General features: G+C 51.6%; 1 protein-coding gene across 1 annotated transcript in view; it reads right to left on the reverse strand.

Annotated features, from left to right (window-relative positions):
* The window catches only part of COL27A1 (collagen type XXVII alpha 1 chain), a 1,047,548-nt gene that overhangs the window by 913,221 nt on the left and 109,729 nt on the right, over nucleotides 1-24,598 (reverse strand). The window contains exons 4-5 of the mRNA XM_086924958.1: nucleotides 13,037-13,081; nucleotides 9,173-9,226 (exon numbers count right to left, since the gene is read on the reverse strand). The gene's annotated coding sequence lies outside the window, so the exon portion shown is untranslated. The remainder of the gene's footprint in view (nucleotides 1-9,172; nucleotides 9,227-13,036; nucleotides 13,082-24,598) is intronic.

Here is a 24,598-nt window from a genome sequence, read left to right on the forward strand (position 1 = left end):
CAACACCTTACACAACGAGCCTCCAAAGGCTCCAACGAGCAACACGTTTACACAGTGAGCCTGCACAGGCTCCCACGAGCAACACGTTACACAGTGAGCGTGCACAGGCTCCCACGAGCAACACCTTACACAGCGAGCCTCTACAGGCTCCTAGGAGCAAGACCTTACACAGCGAGCCTCAACAGGCTCCCACGAGCAAGACCTTATACAGCGAGCCTGCACAGGCTCCCACAAGCAACAAGTTACACAGTGAGCGTGCACAGGCTCCCACGAGCAACACCTTACACAGCGAGCGTGCACAGCCTCCCAGGAGCAAGTCCTTACACAGCGAGCCTCCACAGGCTGCCAGGAGCAAGACCTTACACAGCGAGCCTCCACAGGCTCCCACGAGCAATAACTTACACAGTGAGCCTGCACAGGCTCCCACGAGCAACACCTTACACAATGAGCCTGCACAGGCTCCCACAAGCAACACATTACACAGCGAGCCTCCACAGGCTCCCACACGCAACACCTTACACAGCGAGCATGCACAGGCTCCCACGAGAAATAACTTACACAGTGAGTCTCCACAGGCTCCCATGAGCAACACCTTACACAGCGAGCCTGTACAGGCCCCCACGAGCAACAATTTACACAGTGAGCATGCACAGGCTCCCACGAGTAACACCTTACACAGCGAGCCTGTACAGGTCCCTACGAGCAACACCTTACACAGTGAGCCTGTACAGGCTCCCACGAGCAACACATTACACAGCAAGCCTGCACAGGCCCCTACGAGCAACACCTTACACAATGAGCGTGCACAGGCTCCAACGAGCAACACCTTACACAGCGAGCCTCCACAGGCCCCCACGAGCAAGACCTTACACAGCGAGCCTCCACAGGCTCCCATGAGAAAGACCTTACACAGTGAGCCTGCACAGGCTCCCACGAGCAAGACCTTACACAGTGAGCGTGCACAGGCTCCGAGGAGCAAGACCTTACACAGCGACCCTCCACAGGCTCCCATGAGAAAGACCTTACACGGTGAGCCTAAACAGGCTCCCACGAGGAACACCTTACACAGTGAGCGTGCACCTCTCCCTCCCACCTCTGAGCATCCCTCTCCCTCTCATCTCACACCACCCCTCCCCTCTCATCTCACACCTTCCCTCTCACTCTCATCTCACACCATCCCTCTCCCTCCCATCTCACACAGTTCCTCTCATCTTATCTCACACCAACCCTCTCCTTCTCCCTCTCATCTCACACCGCCCCTCTCCCTCTCATCTCACACCATCCCTCTCCCTCTCCCTCTCATCTCACACCATCCCTCTCCCTCTCCCTCTCATCTCACACCGTCCCCCTCCCTCTCATCTCACACCGTCCCTCTCCCTCTCCCTCTTATCTCACACCGTCCCTGTCCCTCTCCTCTCACACCATCCCTCTCCCTCCCATCTCACACCGTCCCTGTCCCTCCCATCTTACACCGTCCCTCTTCCTCTCCCTCTCATCTCATACCGTTTCTCTTCCTCTCCCTCCCATCTAACACCGTCCCTCTCCTTCTCATCTCACACCGTCCCTCTCATCTCACACTGTCCCTCTCGCTCCCATCTCACACTGTCCCTCTCGCTCTCATCTCACACCAACCCCCTCCTTCTCCCTCTCATCTCACACCATCCCTCTCCCTCTCCCTCGCATCTCACGCCATCCCTCTCCCTCTCCCTCTCATCTCACACCGTCCCCCTCCCTCTCATCTCACACCGTCCCTCTCCCTCTTATCTCACACCGTCCCTGTCCCTCTCCTCTCACACCATCCCTCTCCCTCCCATCTCACACCGTCCCTGTCCCTCCCATCTTACACCGTCCCTCTTCCTCTCCCTCTCATCTCATAACGTCCCTCTTCCTCTCCCTCCCATCTCACACCGTCCCTCTCCTTCTCATCTCACACCGTCCCTCTCATCTCACACTGTCCCTCTCCCTCCCATCTCACACTGTCCCTCTCGCTCTCATATCACACCATCCCGCTCCCTCTCATCTCACACCGTCCCTCTCCCTCTCCCTCCCATCTCACACAGTCCCTCTCCCTCTCATCTCACACCGTTCCTCTCCCTCCCATCTCACAGCGTTCCTCTCCCTCCCATCTCACACCGTCCCTTTCTCTCTCCTCTCACACCGTTCCTCTCCCTCTCATCTCACACCATCCATCTCCCTCCCATCTCACACTATCCTTCTCCCTCTCCTCTCACACCGTCTCTCGCCCTCTCCCTCTCATTCACACTGTCCCTCTCGCTCTCCCATCCCATCTCACACCATCCCTCTCCCTCCCATCTCACACCGTCACTCTCCCTCTCATCTGACAATGTCCCTCTCTTTCTCCCTCTCATCTCACACCATCCCTCTCCCTCCCATCTCACACCGTCCCTCTCCCTCTCATCTCACACCGTCCCTCTCCCTCTCATCGCACACTGTCCCTCTCCCTTCCACCTCAGACCGCCCCTCTCCCTCCCATATCCCAGAGTCCCTCCCCCACTCACCTCACATGACCCTCTCCCTCCCACCTCATTGTCCCTCTCCCTCCCATCTCACACCGTCCCTCTCCCTCCCATCTCTCATCATCCCTCCAATCTTTAATCGTCCCTCTCCCTCCCACCTCTCAGTGTCCCTCCCCCTTTCATCTCACACATCCCACTCCCTCCTACCTCAGACCATCCCTCTCCCTCCCACTTCTCAGTATCCCTCTTCCTCCCACCTCTGTGTCCCTCCTACCTCAGACCGTACGTCTCCCACCCATCTCACACCATCCCTTTCCTTCCCACCTATCAGTGTCCCTCTCCCTCCTACCTCACACCGTCCCTCTCCCTCCCACCTCCCAACCATACATTCACACAGACTCTGTTTCATCCAATCATACGTTCACACAGACTCCGTTTCATCCAATCACACGTTCACACAGACTCTGTTTCATCCAATCTTACGTTCACACAGACTCCGTTTCTTCCAATCATACGTTCACACAGACTCCGTTTCATCCAATCATACGTTCACGCAGACTCTGTTTTATCCAATCATACATTCACACAGACTCTGTTTCATCCAATCATACGATCACACAGACTCCGTTTTTTCCAATCATACATTCACACAGACACCGTTTCATCCAATCATACGTTCACACAGACTCTGTTTCCTCCAATCATATGTTCACACAGACTCCGTTTCATCCAACCATACGTTCACACAGACTCTGTTTTATCCAATCATACCTCAGGGCTGGCTCTAGGCTCATGGTGGCCCTGGGCAGGGAGCATAGGTAGGGGGCCCGGATGAGGGGGTCCGGGCCGGGCGGAGCGCGCAGGCCAGTAAAGAGGGGAGGGGGTCAGGGAGTTTAGAAGTGGAACAGAGCCAGAGGCCGCCAAATCCCTGCCAGGGGCCACCACGCAAATATGTATCCATCCTCGGAGGATTAATATAATAAGGATATATATTGGCGTGGTGGCCCCTGGGGTTTGGTGGCCCTGTGCAGGTGCACAGCTTGCACATGCCTAGAGCCAGCCCTGCATACCTTCACAGAGACTCTGTTTCATCCAATCATACCTTCACACAGCCTCGGTTTCATCCAATCATACATTCACACGGACTCCGTTTCATCCAATCATACATTCACATAGACTCTGTTTCATCCAATCATCCAATCATACACACTCTCACCCATTCATACATTCACACAGCCTCCGTTTCAACCAATCATACATTCACACAGACTCTATTTCATCCAATCATACATTCACACACACACACTGTTTCATCCATTCATACATTCACAGGGACTCCGTTTCATCCAATCATATATTCACACAGACTATGTTTCATCCAATCATACCTTCACACTAACTCCGTTTCCTCCAATCATACGTTCACACAGACTCCGTTTCATCCAGCCATACGTTCACACAGACTCTGTTTTATCCAATCATACCTTCACAGAGACTTTGTTTCATCCAATCATACCTTCACACAGCCTCGGTTTCATCCAATCATACATTCACACGGACTCCGTTTCATCCAATCATACATTCACACAGACTCTGTTTCATCCAATCATACATTCACATAGACTCTGTTTCATCCAATCATCCAATCATACACACTCTCATCCATTCATACATTCACACAGCCTCCGTTTCATCCAATCATACATTCACACAGACTATTTAATCCAATCATACATTGACACACACACAGTTTCATCCGTTCATACATTCACAGGGACTTCGTTTCATCCAATCATACATTACCACAGACTCTGTTTCATCCGTTCATACATTCACACAGACTCCGTTTCATCCAATCATACGTTCACTCAGACTCAGTTTCATCCAATCATTCGTTCACACAGACTATGTTTCCTCCAATCATACATTCACAAGGACTTCGTTTCATGCAGTCATACGTTCACACAGACTCTGTTTCCTCCAATCATACATTCACACAGACTCTGTTTCATGCAGTCATACGTTCACACAGACTCTGTTTCATGCAGTCATACGTTCACACAGACTCTGTTATATCCAATCATACATTCACACGGACTCCGTTTCATCCAATCATACATTCACACAGACTCTGTTTCAGACAATCATACCTTCACACAGACTCTGTTTCATCCAATCATACATTCACATAGACTCTGTTTCATCCAATCATCCAACCATACACACTCTCATCCATTCATACATTCACACAGCCTCCGTTTCATCCAATCATACATTCACACAGACTCTATTTCATCCAATCATACATTCACACACACACACACTGTTTCATCCATTCATACATTCACAGGGACTCCGTTTCATCCAATCATATATTCACACAGACTATGTTTCATCCAATCATACCTTCACACTAACTCAGTTTCATCCAATCCTACATTCACACAGACTCTATTTCATCCAATCATACATTCACACACACACTCTGTTTCATCCATTCATACATTCACAAGGACTTCGTTTCATCCAATCATACATTCACACAGACTCTGTTTCATCCGTTCATACATTCACACAGACTCCGTTTCATCCAATCATACGTTCACTCAGACTCAGTTTCATCCAATCATTCGTTCACACAGACTCTGTTTCCTCCAATCATACATTCACACAGACTCTGTTTCATGCAGTCATACGTTCACACAGACTCTGTTTCCTCCAATCATACATTCACACAGACTCTGTTTCATGCAGTCATACGTTCACACAGACTCTGTTATATCCATTCATACATTCACACGGACTCCGTTTCATCCAATCATACGTTCACACAGACTCAGTTTCATCCAATCATACATTCACACAGACTCTGTTTCATGCAGTCATACGTTCACACAGACTCTGTTATATCCATTCATACATTCACACAGACTCTGTTTCATCCAATCATACGTTCACACAGACTCAGTTTCATCCAATCATACATTCACACAGACTCTGTTTCATGCAGTCATACGTTCACACAGACTCCGTTTCATCCAATCATACATTCACACAGACTCTGTTTCATGCAGTCATTCGTTCACACAGACTCTGCTTCCTCCAATCATAGGTTCACACAGACTCTGTTTCATGGAGTCATACGTTCACACAGACTCTGTTTCATTCAATCATATGTTCACTCAGACTCAGTTTCTCCAATCATACGTTCACACAGACTCCGTTTCATCCAATCATACGTTCACTTAGACTTAGTTTCATCCAATCATATGTTCACACAGACTATGTTTCATCCAATCATACCTTCACACTAACTCAGTTTCATCCAATCATACATTCACACAGACTCTATTTCATCCAATCATACATTCACACACACACTCTGTTTCATCCATTCATACATTCACAGAGACTTCGTTTCATCCAATCATACATTCACACAGACTCTGTTTCATCCGTTCATACATTCACACAGACTCCGTTTCATCCAATCATACATTCACTCAGACTCAGTTTCATCCAATCATTCGTTCACACAGACTCTGTTTCCTCCAATCATACATTCACGCAGACTCTGTTTCATGCAGTCATACGTTCACACAGACTCTGTTTCCTCCAATCATACATTCACACAGACTCTGTTTCATGCAGTCATACGTTCACACAGACTATGTTATATCGATTCATACATTCACACGGACTCCGTTTCATCCAATCATACGTTCACACAGACTCAGTTTCATTCAATCATACATTCACACAGACTGTTTCATGCGGTCATACGTTCACACAGACTCTGTTATATCCATTCATACATTCACACAGACTTCGTTTCATCCAATCATACGTTCACACAGACTCCGTTTCATCCAATCATACATTCACATAGACTCTGTTTCATCCAATCATCCAACCATACACACTCTCATCCATTCATACATTCACACAGCCTCCGTTTCATCCAATCATACATTCACACAGACTCTATTTCATCCAATCATACATTCACACACACACACTGTTTCATCCATTCATACATTCACAGGGACTCCGTTTCATCCAATCATATATTCACACAGACTATGTTTCATCCAACCATACCTTCACACTAACTCAGTTTCATCCAATCCTACATTCACACAGACTCTATTTCATCCAATCATACATTCACACACACACTCTGTTTCATCCATTCATGCATTCACAAGGACTTCGTTTCATCCAATCATACATTCACACAGACTCTGTTTCATCCGTTCATACATTCACACAGACTCCGTTTCATCCAATCATACGTTCACTCAGACTCAGTTTCATCCAAAAATTCGTTCACACAGACTCTGTTTCCTCCAATCATACATTCACACAGACTCTGTTTCATGCAGTCATACGTTCACACAGACTCTGTTTCCTCCAATCATACATTCACACAGACTCTGTTTCATGCAGTCATACGTTCACACAGACTCTGTTATATCCATTCATACATTCACACGGACTCCGTTTCATCCAATCATACGTTCACACAGACTCAGTTTCATCCAATCATACATTCACACAGACTCTGTTTCATGCAGTCATACGATCACACAGACTCTGTTATATCCATTCATACATTCACACAGACTCCGTTTCATCCAATCATACATTCACACAGACTCAGTTTCATCCAATCATACATTCACACAGACTCTGTTTCATGCAGTCATACGTTCACACAGACTCTGTTTCATCCAATCATACATTCACACAGACTCTGTTTCATGCAGTCATTCGTTCACACAGACTCTGCTTCCTCCAATCATAGGTTCACACAGACTCTGTTTCATGCAGTCATACGTTCACACAGACTCTGTTTCATTCAATCATATGTTCACTCAGACTCAGTTTCATCCAATCATACGTTCACACAGACTCCGTTTCATCCAATCATATGTTCACTCAGACTCAGTCTCATCCAATCATATATTCACACAGACTATGTTTCATCCAATCATACCTTCACACTAACTCAGTTTCATCCAATCATACATTCACACAGACTCTATTTCATCCAATCATACATTCACACACACACTCTGTTTCATCCATTCATACATTCACAGGGACTTCGTTTCATCCAATCATACATTCACACAGACTCTGTTTCATCCGTTCATACATTCACACAGACTCCGTTTCATCCAATCATACATTCACTCAGACTCAGTTTAATCCAATCATTCGTTCACACAGACTCTGTTTCCTCCAATCATACATTCACACAGACTCTGTTTCATGCAGTCATACGTTCACACAGACTCTGTTATATCCATTCATACATTCACACGGACTCCGTTTCATCCAATCATACGTTCACACAGACTCAGTTTCATTCAATCATACATTCACACAGATTCTGTTTCATGCAGTCATACGTTCACACAGACTCTGTTATATCCATTCATACATTCACACAGACTTCGTTTCATCCAATCATACGTTCACACAGACTCAGTTTCATCCAATCATACATTCACACAGACTCTGTTTCATGCAGTCATACGTTCACACAGACTCCGTTTCATCCAATCATACATTCACACAGACTCTGTTTCATGCAGTCATTCGTTCACACGGACTCTGTTTCCTCCAATCATACGTTCACACAGACTCTGTTTTATGCAGTCATACGTTCACACAGACTCTGTTTCATCCAATCATACGTTCACTCAGACTCAGTTTCATCCAATCATACGTTCACACATACTCCGTTTCATCCAATCATACGTTCACTCAGACTCAGTTTCATCCAATCATACGTTCACTCAGACTCAGTTTCATCCAATCATACGTTCACACAGACTCCGTTTCATTCAATCATACGTTCACTCAGACTCAGTTTCATCCAATCATACATTCACACAGACTCCGTTTCATGCAGTCATACGTTCACACAGACTCTGTTTCATGCAGTCATACGTTCACTCAGACTCAGTTTCATCCAATCATACGTTCACACAGACTCTGTTTCCTCCAATCATACATTCACACAGACTCTGTTTCATGCAGTCATACGTTCACACAGACTCAGTTTCATCCAATCATACGTTCACACAAGACTCAGTTTCATCCAATCATACGTTCACACAGACTCAGTTTCATCCAATCATATGTTTACTCAGACTCAGTTTCATCCAATCATATATTCACACAGACTCAGTTTCATCCAATCATACGTTCACTCAAGACTCAGTTTCATCCAATCATACGTTCACACAGACTCTGTTTCCTCCAATCATAAGTTCACACAGACTCCGTTTCATCCAATCATACGTTCACTCAAGACTCAGTTTCATCCAATCATACGTTCACACAGACTCCGTTTCATCCAATCATACGTTCACTCAAGACTCAGTTTCATCCAATCATACGTTCACACAGACTCTGTTTCCTCCAATCATAAGTTCACACAGACTCCGTTTCATCCAATCATACGTTCACACAGACTCTGTTTCCTCCAATCATACGTTCACACAGACACACTGTCAGAGACATAACAGGACATGGTAGTGAACAGACAGGCCCTGTGGCACACACTGGCACAGACAATTGGGACATGAGGCACACCCCAGACTCACAAACACTCTCAGAGCATCCTGCCCCTCGCCCCCCCACACCCACCAGAGGTCACACTCAAGGGGGGGTCACTGCACCTGCCTGCCAGGAAAGCCTTTAGCGCCAGGGCTCCCATCCGGGCCGCGCTCCCCCTGAAACAAAGAAGAGGAGGAGGGTCAGTGCTGGAAGGACCCCCGGGCCTGGACTGCAACAGAGAGAATGAGAGAGCAAGAGAGTGAGAGCGACAGAGTGAGACTGCAACAGAGAGAGAGAGGCAGAGAGAATGAGAGAGCAAGAGAGTGAGAGCGACAGAGTGAGACTGCAACAGAGAGAGAGAGGCAGAGAGAATGAGAGAGCAAGAGAGTGAGAGCGACAGAGTGAGACTGCGAGAGAGAGAGGCAGAGAGAGCGAGAGTGAGACTGCAACAGAGAGAGAGAGGCAGAGAGAATGAGAGAGCAAGAGAGTGAGAGCGACAGAGTGAGACTGCAACAGAGAGAGAGAGGCAGAGAGAATGAGAGAGCAAGAGAGTGAGAGCGACAGAGTGAGACTGCAACAGAGAGAGAGAGGCAGAGAGAATGAGAGAGCAAGAGAGTGAGAGCGACAGAGTGAGACTGCGAGAGAGAGAGGCAGAGAGAGTGACAGAGTGAGACTGCGAGAGAGAGAGCAGAGAGAATGAGAGAGCAAGAGAGTGAGAGCGACAGAGTGAGACTGCAACAGAGAGAGAGAGGCAGAGAGAATGAGAGAGCAAGAGAGTGAGAGCGACAGAGTGAGACTGCGAGAGAGAGAGGCAGAGAGAGTGGCAGAGTGAGACTGCGAGAGAGAGAGCAGAGAGAATGAGAACAAGGCATAGAGTGAGAGTGAGAAAGCAAGAGGAAGAGAGAGAGAGAGGGACTGAGAGAGTGACAGAGTGAGACTGCGAGAGAGAGAGTGAGAAAAAGGCAGAGAGTGAGAGTGAGAAAGCAAGAGGAAGAGAGAGAGAGGGACTGAGAGAGTGACAGAGTGAGACTGCGAGAGAGAGAGAGACAGAGAGAGTGATAGATTGCGAGAGAGAGACAGGGAAAGGGTGGAGGCAGAAAAAAAGAGATTGAGACAGCGGGATAGAGACAAAGAGTGGGAAGGGGAGAGAGAAAGCGAGACAAGAGCTACAGGGAGACATTGAAAAAGAGGGCAGGAAGAGAAGGGGCAGCCTGGGACACTGCCCTGGGGGTGAGAGGAGGGGGCAGGCCGGGGATTGGGGCACTATAGTCTTTGTACAGGTGCCCCCCCCGCCCAGGGCGCTACAGTCTGTGTACAGGTACCCCACCCCCCTGCCCAGGGCGCTACAGTCTGTGTACAGGTGTCCCCCCCCCCCCCCGCCCGGGGTGCTACAGTCTGTGTACAGGTACCCCCCTGCCCGGGGCGCTACAGTCTGTGTACAGGTGCCCCCCCCCCGCCCGGGGCGCTACAGTCTGTGTACAGGTGCCCCCCCCCCCGCCCGGGGCGCTACAGTCTGTGTACAGGTGCCCCCCGGGCCCAGGGCGCTGCAGTCTGTGTACAGGTGCCCCCCCCCGCCCAGGGCGCTACAGTCTGTGTACAGGTGCCCCCCGGGCCCAGGGCGCTGCAGTCTGTGTACAGGTGCCCCCCCCCCGCCCGGGGCGCTACAGTCTGTGTACAGGTGCCCCCCGGGCCCAGGGCGCTGCAGTCTGTGTACAGGTACCCCCCCCCCGCCCAGGGCGCTACAGTCTGTGTACAGGTACCCCCCCCCCTGCCCAGGGCGCTACAGTCTGTGTACAGGTACCCCCCCCCCCCTGCCCAGGGCGCTACAGTCTGTGTACAGGTGCCCCCCCCCACCCAGGGCGCTGCAGTCTGTGTACAGGTGCCCCCCCTGCCCGGGGCGCTACAGTCTGTGTACAGGTACCCCCCCCCTGCCCAGGGCGCTACAGTCTGTGTACAGGTACCCCCCCCTGCCCAGGGCGCTACAGTCTGTGTACAGGTGCCCCCCCCCCCCCACCCAGGGCGCTGCAGTCTGTGTACAGGTACCCCCCCCCCCGCCCGGGGCGCTACAGTCTGTGTACAGGTGCCCCCCCCCCCGCCCGGGGCGCTACAGTCTGTGTACAGGTGCCCCCCGGGCCCAGGGCGCTGCAGTCTGTGTACAGGTGCCCCCCCCCCCCGCCCAGGGCGCTACAGTCTGTGTACAGGTGCCCCCCGGGCCCAGGGCGCTGCAGTCTGTGTACAGGTGCCCCCCCCCGCCCGGGGCGCTACAGTCTGTGTACAGGTGCCCCCCGGGCCCAGGGCGCTGCAGTCTGTGTACAGGTACCCCCCCCCCCGCCCAGGGCGCTACAGTCTGTGTACAGGTACCCCCCCCCTGCCCAGGGCGCTACAGTCTGTGTACAGGTACCCCCCCCCCCCCTGCCCAGGGCGCTACAGTCTGTGTACAGGTGCCCCCCCCCACCCAGGGCGCTGCAGTCTGTGTACAGGTGCCCCCCCTGCCCGGGGCGCTACAGTCTGTGTACAGGTACCCCCCCCCCTGCCCAGGGCGCTACAGTCTGTGTACAGGTACCCCCCCCTGCCCAGGGCGCTACAGTCTGTGTACAGGTGCCCCCCCCCCCCCACCCAGGGCGCTGCAGTCTGTGTACAGGTACCCCCCCCCCGCCCGGGGCGCTACAGTCTGTGTACAGGTGCCCCCCCCCCCCGCCCGGGGCGCTACAGTCTGTGTACAGGTGCCCCCCGGGCCCAGGGCGCTGCAGTCTGTGTACAGGTGCCCCCCCCCCCGCCCAGGGCGCTACAGTCTGTGTACAGGTGCCCCCCGGGCCCAGGGCGCTGCAGTCTGTGTACAGGTGCCCCCCCCCGCCCGGGGCGCTACAGTCTGTGTACAGGTGCCCCCCGGGCCCAGGGCGCTGCAGTCTGTGTACAGGTACCCCCCCCCCCCGCCCAGGGCGCTACAGTCTGTGTACAGGTACCCCCCCCCCCTGCCCAGGGCGCTACAGTCTGTGTACAGGTACCCTCCCCCCCCTGCCCAGGGCGCTACAGTCTGTGTACAGGTGCCCCCCCCCCCCCCACCCAGGGCGCTGCAGTCTGTGTACAGGTGCCCCCCCCTGCCCGGGGCGCTATAGTCTGTGTACAGGTACCCCCCCCCCCTGCCCAGGGCGCTACAGTCTGTGTACAGGTACCCCCCCCCCCTGCCCAGGGCGCTACAGTCTGTGTACAGGTACCCCCCCCCCCCCTCTGCCCAGGGCGCTACAGTCTGTGTACAGGTGCCCCCCCCCACACCCAGGGCGCTGCAGTCTGTGTACAGGTACCCCCACGCGCCCATGGCGCTGCAGTCTGTGTACAGGTACCCCCCCCCCCCCGCCCAGGGCGCTACAGTCTGTGTACAGGTACCCCCCCCCTGCCCAGGGAGCTACCGTCTGTGTACAGGTGTCCCCCCCCCCCCGCCCGGGTTGCTACAGTCTGTGTACAGGTGCCCCCCCTGCCCGGGGCGCTGCAGTCTGTGTACAGGTGCCCCCCCCCCCGCCCGGGGCGCTACGGTCTGTGTACAGGTGCCACCCCCCCACCCAGGGCGCTGCAGTCTGTGTACAGGTGCCCCCCCCCACCCAGGGCGCTCCAGTCTGTGTACAGGTGCCCCCCCCCCCGCCCAGGGCGCTACCGTCTGTGTACAGGTGCCCCCCCCCCCCACCCAGGGCGCTGCAGTCTGTGTACAGGTGCCCCCTCCCCGCCCAGGGCGCTGCAGTCTGTGTACAGGTGCCCCCCCCCCACCCGGGGCGCTACAGTTTGTGTACAGGTGCCCCCCCCCACCCGGGGCGCTACCGTCTGTGTACAGGCGCCCCCCCTGCCTGGGGCGCTACAGTCTGTGTACAGGTGCCCCCTCCCCGCCCAGGGCAGTCTGCTTGAAGGCTGCCCGCCCCACCATTCTGGGGCACTACTGTCCGTATACAGTACTCCCCCTCTCTCTACCTACAGGGGTCATTGAGCCGGACACTCACCTGCTCCCCGGGGTGCCCCGCGGGTCCTGGGTAACCTTTCAGCCCCTGCAGAGACACAAGGGAAGCTTCTTAGTCACAGTCAAAGTTGTTCAGATTATATTAAATTATCACTCTCAAAAAAGACATTTGTTAAAAATGTAGCTATCATAACATAACGTGTATTTCCTAAGCGCACGTTCACCCAGAAAGGTGTCCTGGCGCTGAATAACATGTTTATTGTTACCCAACTCAATGGTACTCATTTTATCGACTTCAGAAGGATGAAAGGCTGACTGGACCCGCTGGTATTATCACGTAGAGACATCAAATGAATTACGTCATGGTAAGTGACTGGGCTATTAATTGTGCAGGTGATAGGTGAGAATCAAGCACCCCACGACAGCGCCGGCCTCTTAGGGCAGCGCTGCAGAAGGTTCAAGGCTGACTCAGGGGAGGCGGCAATTCCAGTTAGTTTAAAATTTTATTTTCAAAGAAAAATAAATAATGTCATCTCTGCCACATCTCAACCTTGATTCTTGTAATGATACTCTTTCTTCCCCCAATAACTTTCGGAGTCGGATGGTGGTACCAACCTCTTTATTCAGGTACATACATACAAGGAGCGCAAAGCATGTCCTGCGCCCAGCCTGCTCGCGCTCTGAATGCCGCGCTCCGCCTGCCGCGCCTCTACGTCAACGTACGTCACGTAGCTACGTGACGTACCGTGCTAGCGCGCTCACTACATATCTCCCTTTTTTCCAAAGAGTTATGTGAACAAGTCCTGACTCATATCGTAGTCTCTGAACCTCACTGGTGGGACCACCGCCCTGCCCCTTCTCGTCAGTCTTACCGGGGAACTGGCAGTCGTTGCTTCTTCACTCTGTCCACTCTCTAGCGCAGCTGCACCAGGCACGCTCCGACTGCTGTCTTCCTCCGGCTGACACTCTGCACTTGCCTCTTGATCTTCGTTACTACTTTCTCCTAAGTCCGGGCCTTCACCTCCATAGTCACTGGAGTGGTCACTGTTGCTCTCACTCTCTTCCATGTTGCCTCTGCTTCTCCAGTTGAGTATTTTATTGCACCTGGCCATGCGATCCTGCGACCACACGTTTCCATCGCTCAGCAAGGCCGCCCGGCCCTTGATTTCCACAACTCTCAGGGGCCTGCTGTACTTACTTTCCCCTTTTTTCTGTAGTGTGGGCAATCTTACTCTCACCCATTCCCCCTTTTCGAGGGCAGTGTCTTTTACATTCCTCCTCGCATCATAGTGTTTGGTATACACTGCTTGTGCCTTCTTCAGATTTGCTTGCACCACTGCCGGTGACCACTCACTCTTGATAACTCTGTCCTTCCATATCCTGTTGTCTTGGGTGAACGGCTCCCGGCCCCTTAATATCTGGAAAGGGCTATAGCCAGTGTTCGTGGGAGTTATCCGATACGCCCACACCATGTGCCATATCTCCGCCTCCCAGTCTTTGTTGTCTGCAATAGCCGCTTGTATCGAGCCCATCACCACTCTATTGAAGCGCTCCACCAACCCATTCCCCGCCGGGTGATATATGGATGTGTGTTTAGACGCTATTCCATTCCTTTGCATAAATTGGTTCCATCTGTCAGAGCGGAATTGGGGCCCATTGTCACTAAGGACACACTTAGGGATGCCCTCTCTCACGAAGGTCTCCGCCATGAAGCTCACTATTTTCTCAGTGTCCATTGTTTCTTCGATCTTAACTTCCGGCCATTTCGAATAACGATCCACCATTACACAAATGTATTTCTGTATACCTTGTGCATTCAGCACTGGCCCTAAAATGTCGATGGACAGTTCCTCCCACGGGTTTTGTGGAGGATCAATCTTTCCCAGGGCAGGGCGCAATGGTTTCAGCGTTTTGTCCGCGCCCTGGCACCTCAGGCACTCTCTCACATGTCTTTCCGCTCTTATGTCCATTCCTGGCCACCAATCATTCTGCTTGGCCCTTAGTTTCAGCTTTCCCACTCCCAGGTGGCCTTCGTGTAACATGTCCATCAATCTGGGTATCATCGTTGACGGGGGTATGACTCTTTCCCCTCTGTATATAAATGTTCCCTGGTCATCCATAGATAGTTCCTCTCTCACCTCGAAGTAGGGGACAAGGCCACGCTCTAATTTGCATTTGTCCGGCCAGCCTCTCACAATGTAGTCCTTCACTTTCTCCAGATTCGGGTCTCCTTCATATGCCGTTCTCCATTCCTGTTTGCTGATGGATACTTCGAGGTCCTCGGTGAGTGCGACCCACTCTTCCCCCGCCTCGGGGCATTCTGTACTGGGCTCCATCGCTGCCGCCCTACTCAGGTAGTCCGCCACTTTGTTCCTGTTCCCTGGAATGTGTTCAACATCATAACGGAACTCCATTAATTTGAGCGACATTTTCGAGATCCTCGGTGTCGCTTCCGCATGTCCACTAGATGTGAGCACTTTGAGCAGGGGCTTGTGATCGGTCCTCAACCGGAACCTTGTGCCCCACAGGAACTGCCGGAACCGGGACATGGCCCACACCACCGCCAACATTTCTTTTTCAATCACACTATATCTCTTTTCAGTGTCATTCAGGGTGCGGGATGCGAAGCATATGGTTTCGACTCTCCCTTGGCCTCGGTCTTGCATAAGGACTGCCCCCAGTCCTTTATCACTCGCATCTGTGGTGAGTATGGTGCTTCCTTGGGGGTCGAACCCTTGCAGTGGAATTGCCCCTGCCACTTCTCTCTTTATCATTTCAAATTCCCGTTGAGCTTCCTCTGACCAACAGAACTCGCTGTTCTCTCGGGTTGACAGCCTCATATGGTGAGTTTTCGAGGCGAAATGTTCAATGAATTTCCCATAGTATTCTGCCATTCCCAGGAATGACCTGACTTCCTCCTTGGTAGCTGGTGATGGTGCGTCGCAGATCGCCTTTACATTTTCACTCTTGGGAGTAACTCCTTGAGCACTGATTTCGTGGCCCAAGTACGTCACTTTCTCCATCCCTATGCGGCATTTGGCCCATTCTGCTGTGAGGCCCTTCCCTTCCAGGACGCCCAACACCGCCTCCAGCTTTCTGTCGTGGTCCATCCTGTCCTGGCCCATCACCAATATATCGTCCTGGAAGTATTGCACCCCCTTGAGGTCCTGAAACAACTGATGCATGAGCTTTTGAAACACCGCAGCCGCCGAGGCTAGTCCGAACGGCATGCGGCGGAATCGATAGCATCCGAAGGGAGTTATGAAGGATGTTAAGCTGCGGCTCTCTGGGTGTAACGCTATCTGGTGATACGCTGAAGTCAAGTCTATGGTGGAGTACCACTGAATACCCCTTGTGCTGGCCAGCATCTCCTCTATCCGGGGAAGGGGAAACTTCTCCACCACTATATTTTTGTTCAACTCACGTAGGTCCACGCATAAACGGACCTTCCCATTCGGTTTCTTCACCACCACCAACGGCGATAGCCATTCAGCACAGGCTATCGGCTCGATGATTCCTCTTTTCTCCAGCTGTTGTAGTTCTTCCTTCACGTCGTCCCTTACTGCTAGCGGGATGTTTCTCACCTTGTGTGCCACCGGTACAGCTCCTTTTTTGAGTATGATCTTGTGTGCAAATTTGTCGAGTCTGCCCACTGAGCCTCCGAAGACCGTTGGGAACTTCTTCCTCCATTTATTCGTGTCCAGCGCTTCCTCCGGCTCCGTCAATAATATCTGTTCCTTGCCTCCCGGGTCCAGCTTGATGCCCAGGTCTCCTTGGTCGAGCCACCCTAGGACGGAGGGACCTTTCTCGGAGACATACAGTTTGCACCTGGCCTCTCTGCCCCTGAACTCGAAGTTCAATCTCCTGCACCCGGCCATGGGGATTCGATCACCATTGTAGGTAACGGGACGTATGTCCAGCTTGTCCAGCTCGGGGCCCAGTCGCGGAGCAAACTTCTCTTCCCACACGCTCCGGGGGATGATGGTGTAAGGCGACCCTGTGTCTGCCACCACTTGGACTTCGACGCCTCCGATCTTCATTTCCATGACGGGTTTCATCGTTCTTCCTCCGCCGGTGCCACGGCCTCGGTCGTTTATGCTTAAGATTTCGTCGTAGATGCAGAGGACTGTGATCACCTCTTCCTCTGCTGCTTCTTCTGGCTCCTCCGATGCTTGGGCCACGTACTTCACTGCGTTCTTGGCTGCCTTCTTCCTGCACGCCTTCTCAAAATGGCCGATTATTCCACAGAACGTGCATTTGTCGCGAAGCGCGGGGCATTTCCGGTCGTGCGCCTCGTGCGTCCAACTGCCGCATCTGTAGCAAGGCCGTTTGTTACTTCCGGCCTGTTTGCCAGGGTTGCCTGGGCTGTTCCGCCATTTGTCGGGACCCTTTTCTGGCTGTTTCCGTGCCTGATTATCCTTGTGGTGTTCTTCCTCGTCTACTTTGTTCACCGTTCCACTGGGCACGATCTCTTTCTTCGTAGCCGCTGCACACCTTCGTGCCAGTTCAGCCCTTTTTACTATCACCAACACGTCCTTGAGAGAGGTGTCCCCTGCGGCCCATAGCTTGTCCTGCACGCTCGTGCACGTGGTGTGCATCACCACTTGGTCTTTTATGAATTCACTTTCCCAGTTGGCATATTTGCCCGAGACCGCCAGTTTCTTCAACGCCGCCACATACTCTTCCACCGTTTCCCCGGGTAGTTGCTTCCTTTGCTGGAAGTTAAACCTGTCTACTGAGACGCACACTGAGGGTTTGAAGTGTTCTTCTAGGTCTTCCAGCGCATGGGCATACACGTCGTCATCCTCTGTCTCTCTCTTCTTCGGCACCAAGCTTTTGTAGATCCTTAGGCCTTCTGGGCCCAGATTTAGCAGCAGGATGCGTTTCTTTCTCGGCGGCTTGAACTTCTCCTCGCTCTCGTCTTCCATCACTTCTATGAAATTGTCTATGTATTCCTTCCAGTCCTCCCATTTCATGAGCGGTTCCCCTGGTCGGGGAAGGAACTGGACTGGCGCTATCGCGTAGCCCGCTTGTGCATTCATCTTCTCCGCCCGGGCTGGGGGCAGCGTACCTTCCAGGCTTCTCGGGCTCCCTGGTGCACCGTTTCGTTCTTCCTTCTTGAGCAAGGGTGGAGGGCTGTTCCTTTCAGCCCTTTCCTGTTCGGGTGGAGTAGCCAGTGCGTATCCCGGTGGGCCGTGACCGTGACTGGCTTCCTACCTCGGTTGTTCAGGGTTCTTCGACCGTCGCTATTTGTGCTCTCGGTGCTCTGTTCTCTTTGCTGATGGTTGCGTTGCGCTCCTTGCCGTGCCCTATGAGGGTGGGGTCGCTGTGCGTACCCTCGGGCCTTCCTCGTTTCTCCTGCGCCACTACTCCGTTCCGCCGTGCTTCTCGTAGTCTGCGTGGTGGGGGTCGTGGGTCGGTATCCCACCCTCGTCGCCACTGTAATGATACTCTTTCTTCCCCCAATAACTTTCGGAGTCGGATGGTGGTACCAACCTCTTTATTCAGGTACATACATACAAGGAGCGCAAAGCATGTCCTGCGCCCAGCCTGCTCGCGCTCTGAATGCCGCGCTCCGCCTGCCGCGCCTCTACGTCAACGTACGTCACGTAGCTACGTGACGTACCGTGCTAGCGCGCTCACTACAATTCTCCTTTTAAATCCATGGAATCAGTACTAGCAGTCATGACTTTCGCTGTTCGATCACCACATTGGTAGCAAAGCTTTATGAATCAGAAGACCATTGGCACGTGATTCAGAGTCTTTCTTCACCAGAAGCACGCGAATGAGTCTTTCTTCCCTATAAGCACGTGAATATGTCTTTCTTCACCATAAGCACGTGAATCAGAGACTTTCTTCACTATAAGCACGTAAATATGTCTTCTTTACCATAAGCACGTGAATGAGAGTCTTTCTTCACTATAAGCACGCGATGCAGTCTTTCTTCACTATAAGCACGTGAATGAGAGTCTTTCTTCACTATAAGCACGTGATGCAGTCTTTCTTCACCATAAACACGTGAATCAGAGACTTTCTTCACTATTAACTGTTTTTGTCTTGTCTGGAAAGCTCTAACCTTCCCCCCTAAGAATCTTTTTAGGGCTTCCCAAACCGAGAAGTCGGAGGCCCTGTCTATATCGCGCTCTTAAAAAGATTCCAGGGTTAGTCGCACCTGCTCTATCCATCTGCTCTAACAAGTTGCTCTATCCGGCTGCTCTAACCCTGCTCTAACCAGCTGCTCTAACCATGCTCTAACCAGCTAGTCCAACCATGCTTTAACCAGCTGCCCTAAACATGCTCTAACCAGCTAGTCCAACCATGCTTTAACCAGCTGCCCTAAACATGCTCTAACCAGCTAGTCCAACCGTGCTCTAACCATCTGCTCTAACCATCTGCTCTAACCATCTGCTCCAACCACCTGCTCTCACCAGTCCTCATTAGTTAGTACCAATTTATCAAATACCCATCTAGGCAGAGATCTAATGACATTATTGCACGGTCTGAAAATGACGACGATAATTTCTGATTGCCTCGACAGAGAGTGAGAGAAACTGGAAAGAAATCTATATGTGAAGCTGAGTGTAAAGCAGGTATATGGTCACTGTTTTGGAAGGTCGATGCACCACAGGTATATGGTCACTGTTTTGGAAGGTCGATACACCACAGGTATATGGTCTCTCTTTTGGAAGTCGATGAGCCACAGGTATATGGTCTCTTTTGGAAGCCGATGCACCACGGGTATATAGTCTCTCTTTTAGAAGCCGATGCGTCACAGGTATATGGTCTCTCTTTTGGAAGGTCGATGCACCACGGGTATATGGTCTCTCTTTTGGAAGTCGATGCGCCACAGGTATATGGTCTCTCTTTTGGAAGTCGATGCGCCACAGGTATATGGTCTCTCTTTTGGAAGTCGATGCGCCACAGGTATATGGTCTCTCTTTTAGAAGCCGATGCACCACAGGTATATGGTCTCTCTTTTGGAAGTCGATGCGCCACAGGTATATGGTCTCTCTTTTGGAAGTCGATGCGCCACAGGTATATTGTCTCTCTTTTGGAAGCCGATGCGCCACGGGTATATAGTCTCTCTTTTAGAAGCCGATGCGTCACAGGTATATGGTCTCTCTTTTGGAGGGTCGATGCGCCACGGGTATGTGGTCCCTCTTTTGGAAGGTCGATGTGCCACAGGTATATGGTCTCTCTTTTGGAAGCCGATGCGCCACATGTATAGGGTCTCTCTTTTGGAAGGTCGATGCGCCACGGGTATATGGTCTCTCTTTTGAAAGCTGATGCGCCACAGGTATATGGTCTCTCTTTTGGAAGGTTGATGCGCCACAGGTATATGGTCCCTCTTTTGGAAGGTCGATGTGCCACAGGTATATCGTCTCTCTTTTGGAAGCTGATGCGCCACATGTATATGGCTCTCTTTTTGAAGGTCGATGCGCCACGGGTACATGGTCTCTCTTTAGGAAGGTCGATGCACCACAGGTATATTGTCTATCTTTTGGAAGGTCGATGCGCCACAGGTATATGGTCCCTCTTTTGGAAGACTGATGCGCCACAGGTATATGGTCCCCATTTTGGAAGGCTGATGCCATACGGGTACATGGTCCCTCTTTTGGTAGGTCGATGCATCACAGGTATATGGTCCCTCTATTGGAAGGCCCATCCGCCATGGGGAATATGGTCTCTCTTTTGGAAGCTGATGCGCCACAGGTATACGGTCTCTCTTTTGGAAGCCGCTGTGCCACAGGTATATGATCTCTCTTTTGAAAGGTTGATGCGCCAAGGGTATATGGTCTCTCTTTTGGAAGGTCGATGCGCCACATGTATATGGTCCCTCTTTTGGAAGGTCGATGCACCACGGGTATATGGTCCCTCTTTTTGAAGGCTGATGCGTCACAGGTATATGGATCCTCTTTTGGAAGGCCGATGCGCCACAGGTATATGGTCCCTCTTTTGGAAGGTCGATGCGCCACAGGTATATGGTCCCTCTTTTGGAAGGACGATGCACCACAGGTATATGGTCCCTCTTGTGGAAGGCTGATGCGCCATGGGTATAAGTCTCTCTTTTGGAAGCCGATGTGCTACAGGTATATGGTCTCTCTTTTGGTAGGTCGATGCATCACAGGTATATGGTCCCTCTATTGGAAGGCCCATCCGCCATGGGGAATATGGTCTCTCTTTTGAAAGCCGATGCGCCACAGGTATATGGTCTCTCTTTTGGAAACTGCTGTGCCACAGGTATATGATCTCTCTTTTGAAAGGTTGATGCGCCAAGGGTATATGGTCTCTATTTTGGAAGGTCGATGCGCCACATGTATATGGTCCCTCTTTTGGAAGGTCGATGCACCACGGGTATATGGTCCCTCTTTTTGAAGGCTGATGCGTCACAGGTATATGGTCCCTCTTTTGGAAGACTGATGCGCCACAGGTATATGGTCCCCATTTTGGAAGGCTGATGCCATACGGGTACATGGTCCCTCTTTTGGTAGGTCGATGCATCACAGGTATATGGTCCCTCTATTGGAAGGCCCATCCGCCATGGGGAATATGGTCTCTCTTTTGGAAGCTGATGCGCCACAGGTATACGGTCTCTCTTTTGGAAGCTGCTGTGCCACAGGTATATGATCTCTCTTTTGAAAGGTTGATGCGCCAAGGGTATATGGTCTCTCTTTTGGAAGGTCGATGCACCACATGTATATGGTCCCTCTTTTAGAAGGTCGATGCACCACGGGTATATGGTCCCTCTTTTTGAAGGCTGATGCGTCACAGGTATATGGATCCTCTTTTGGAAGGCCGATGCGCCACAGGTATATGGTCCCTCTTTTGGAAGGTCGATGCGCCACAGGTATATGGTCCCTCTTTTGGAAGGACGATGCACCACAGGTATATGGTCCCTCTTTTGGAAGGCTGATGCGCCATGGGTATATGGTCTCTCTTTTGGAAGCCGATGTGCTACAGGTATATGGTCTCTCTTTTGGTAGGTCGATGCATCACAGGTATATGGTCCCTCTATTGGAAGGCCCATCCGCCATGGGGAATATGGTCTCTCTTTTGAAAGCCGATGCGCCACAGGTATATGGTCTCTCTTTTGGAAACCGCTGTGCCACAGGTATATGATCTCTCTTTTGAAAGAATGATGCGCCACAGGTATATGGTCTCTCTTTTGGAAGGTCGATGCGCCACATGTATATGGTCTCTCTTTTGGAAGGTCGATGCACCACGGGTATATGGTACCTCTTTTTGAAGGCTGATGCTTCACAGGTATATGGATCCTCTTTTGGAAGGCCGATACGCCACAGGTATATGGTCCCTCTTTTGGTAGGTCGATGCATCACAGGTATATAGTCCCTCTATTGGAAGGGCATCCGCCATGGGGAATATGGTCTCTCTTTTGGAAGCCGATGCGCCACAGGTATATGGTCCCTCTTTTGGAAGCTGATGCACCACGGGTATATGGTCCCTCTTTTGGAAGGCCGAAGCGATACAGGTACATGGTCCCTCTTTTGGAAGGCTGATGCGCCACAGGTATATGGTCCCCATTTTGGAAGGCTGATGCCATACGGGTACATGGTCCCTCTTTTGGTAGGTCGATGCATCACAGGTATATGGTCCCTCTATTGGAAGGCCCATCCGCCATGGGGAATATGGTCTCTCTTTTGGAAGCTGATGCGCCACAGGTATACGGTCTCTCTTTTGGAAGCTGCTGTGCCACAGGTATATGATCTCTCTTTTGAAAGGTTGATGCGCCAAGGGTATATGGTCTCTCTTTTGGAAGGTCGATGCACCACATGTATATGGTCCCTCTTTTAGAAGGTCGATGCACCACGGGTATATGGTCCCTCTTTTTGAAGGCTGATGCGTCACAGGTATATGGATCCTCTTTTGGAAGGCCGATGCGCCACAGGTATACGGTCCCTCTTTTGGAAGGTCGATGCGCCACAGGTATATGGTCCCTCTTTTGGAAGGACGATGCACCACAGGTATATGGTCCCTCTTTTGGAAGGCTGATGCGCCATGGGTATATGGTCTCTCTTTTGGAAGCCGATGTGCTACAGGTATATGGTCTCTCTTTTGGTAGGTCGATGCATCACAGGTATATGGTCCCTCTATTGGAAGGCCCATCCGCCATGGGGAATATGGTCTCTCTTTTGAAAGCCGATGCGCCACAGGTATATGGTCTCTCTTTTGGAAACCGCTGTGCCACAGGTATATGATCTCTCTTTTGAAAGAATGATGCGCCACAGGTATATGGTCTCTCTTTTGGAAGGTCGATGCGCCACATGTATATGGTCTCTCTTTTGGAAGGTCGATGCACCACGGGTATATGGTACCTCTTTTTGAAGGCTGATGCTTCACAGGTATATGGATCCTCTTTTGGAAGGCCGATACGCCACAGGTATATGGTCCCTCTTTTGGTAGGTCGATGCATCACAGGTATATAGTCCCTCTATTGGAAGGGCATCCGCCATGGGGAATATGGTCTCTCTTTTGGAAGCCGATGCGCCACAGGTATATGGTCCCTCTTTTGGAAGCTGATGCACCACGGGTATATGGTCCCTCTTTTGGAAGGCCGAAGCGATACAGGTACATGGTCCCTCTTTTGGAAGGCTGATGCGCCACAGGTATATGGTCCCCATTTTGGAAGGCTGATGCCATATGGGTACATGGTCCCTCTTTTGGTAGGTCGATGCATCACAGGTATATGGTCCCTCTATTGGAAGGCCCCTCCGTCATGGGGAATATGGTCTCTCTTTTGGACGCCGATGCGCCACAGGTATATGGTCTCTCTTTTGGAAGCCGCTGTGCCACAGTTATATGATCTCTCTTTTGAAAGGTTGATGCGCCACAGGTATATGGTCTCTCTTTTGGAAGGTCGATGCGCCACATGTATATGGTCTCTCTTTTGGAAGGTCGATGCACCACGGGTATATGGTCCCTCTTTTTGAAGGCTGATGCGTCACGGGTATATGGATCCTCTTTTGGAAGGCCGATGCGCCACAGGTATATGGTCCCTCTTTTGGAAGGCTGATGCACCACAGGTATTTGGTGCCTCTTTTGGAAGGTTGATGCGCCTACACTATGCGCACCTGGGGGCCTATATTATGCGCTGCTGGGGGCCTACATTTTGTGCTGCTGGGGGCCTACATTATGCGCTTCTGGGAGCCTACATTATGCACTGCTGGTAGCCTACATTATGCGCTGCTGGGAGCCTACATTATGCGCTGCTGGGAGCCTACATTATGCGCTGATGGGAGCCTACATTATGCGCTGATGGGAGCCTACGTTATGCGCTGATGGGAGCCTACATTATGGACTGCAGGGAGACTACATTATGCGCTGATGGGAGCCTACATTATGCGCTGATGGGAGCCTACATTATGCGCTGCTGGGAGCCTACATTATGCGCTGATGGGAGCCTACATTATGCGCTGATGGGAGCCTACATTATGGACTGCAGGGAGACTACATTATGTGCTGCTGGGGCCTACATTATGCGGTGCTGAGGGTCTACATTATGCGCTGCTGGGGGCCTACATTATGTGCTGCTGGGGGCCTACATTAGGCGCTGCAGTGGGCCTACATTATTTGCTGCTGAGGGCCT

The sequence above is a fragment of the Lissotriton vulgaris genome, chromosome 5 (assembly GCF_964263255.1).
Source record: "Lissotriton vulgaris chromosome 5, aLisVul1.2, whole genome shotgun sequence".
NCBI classification, from domain to species: Eukaryota; Metazoa; Chordata; class Amphibia; order Caudata; family Salamandridae; genus Lissotriton; species Lissotriton vulgaris.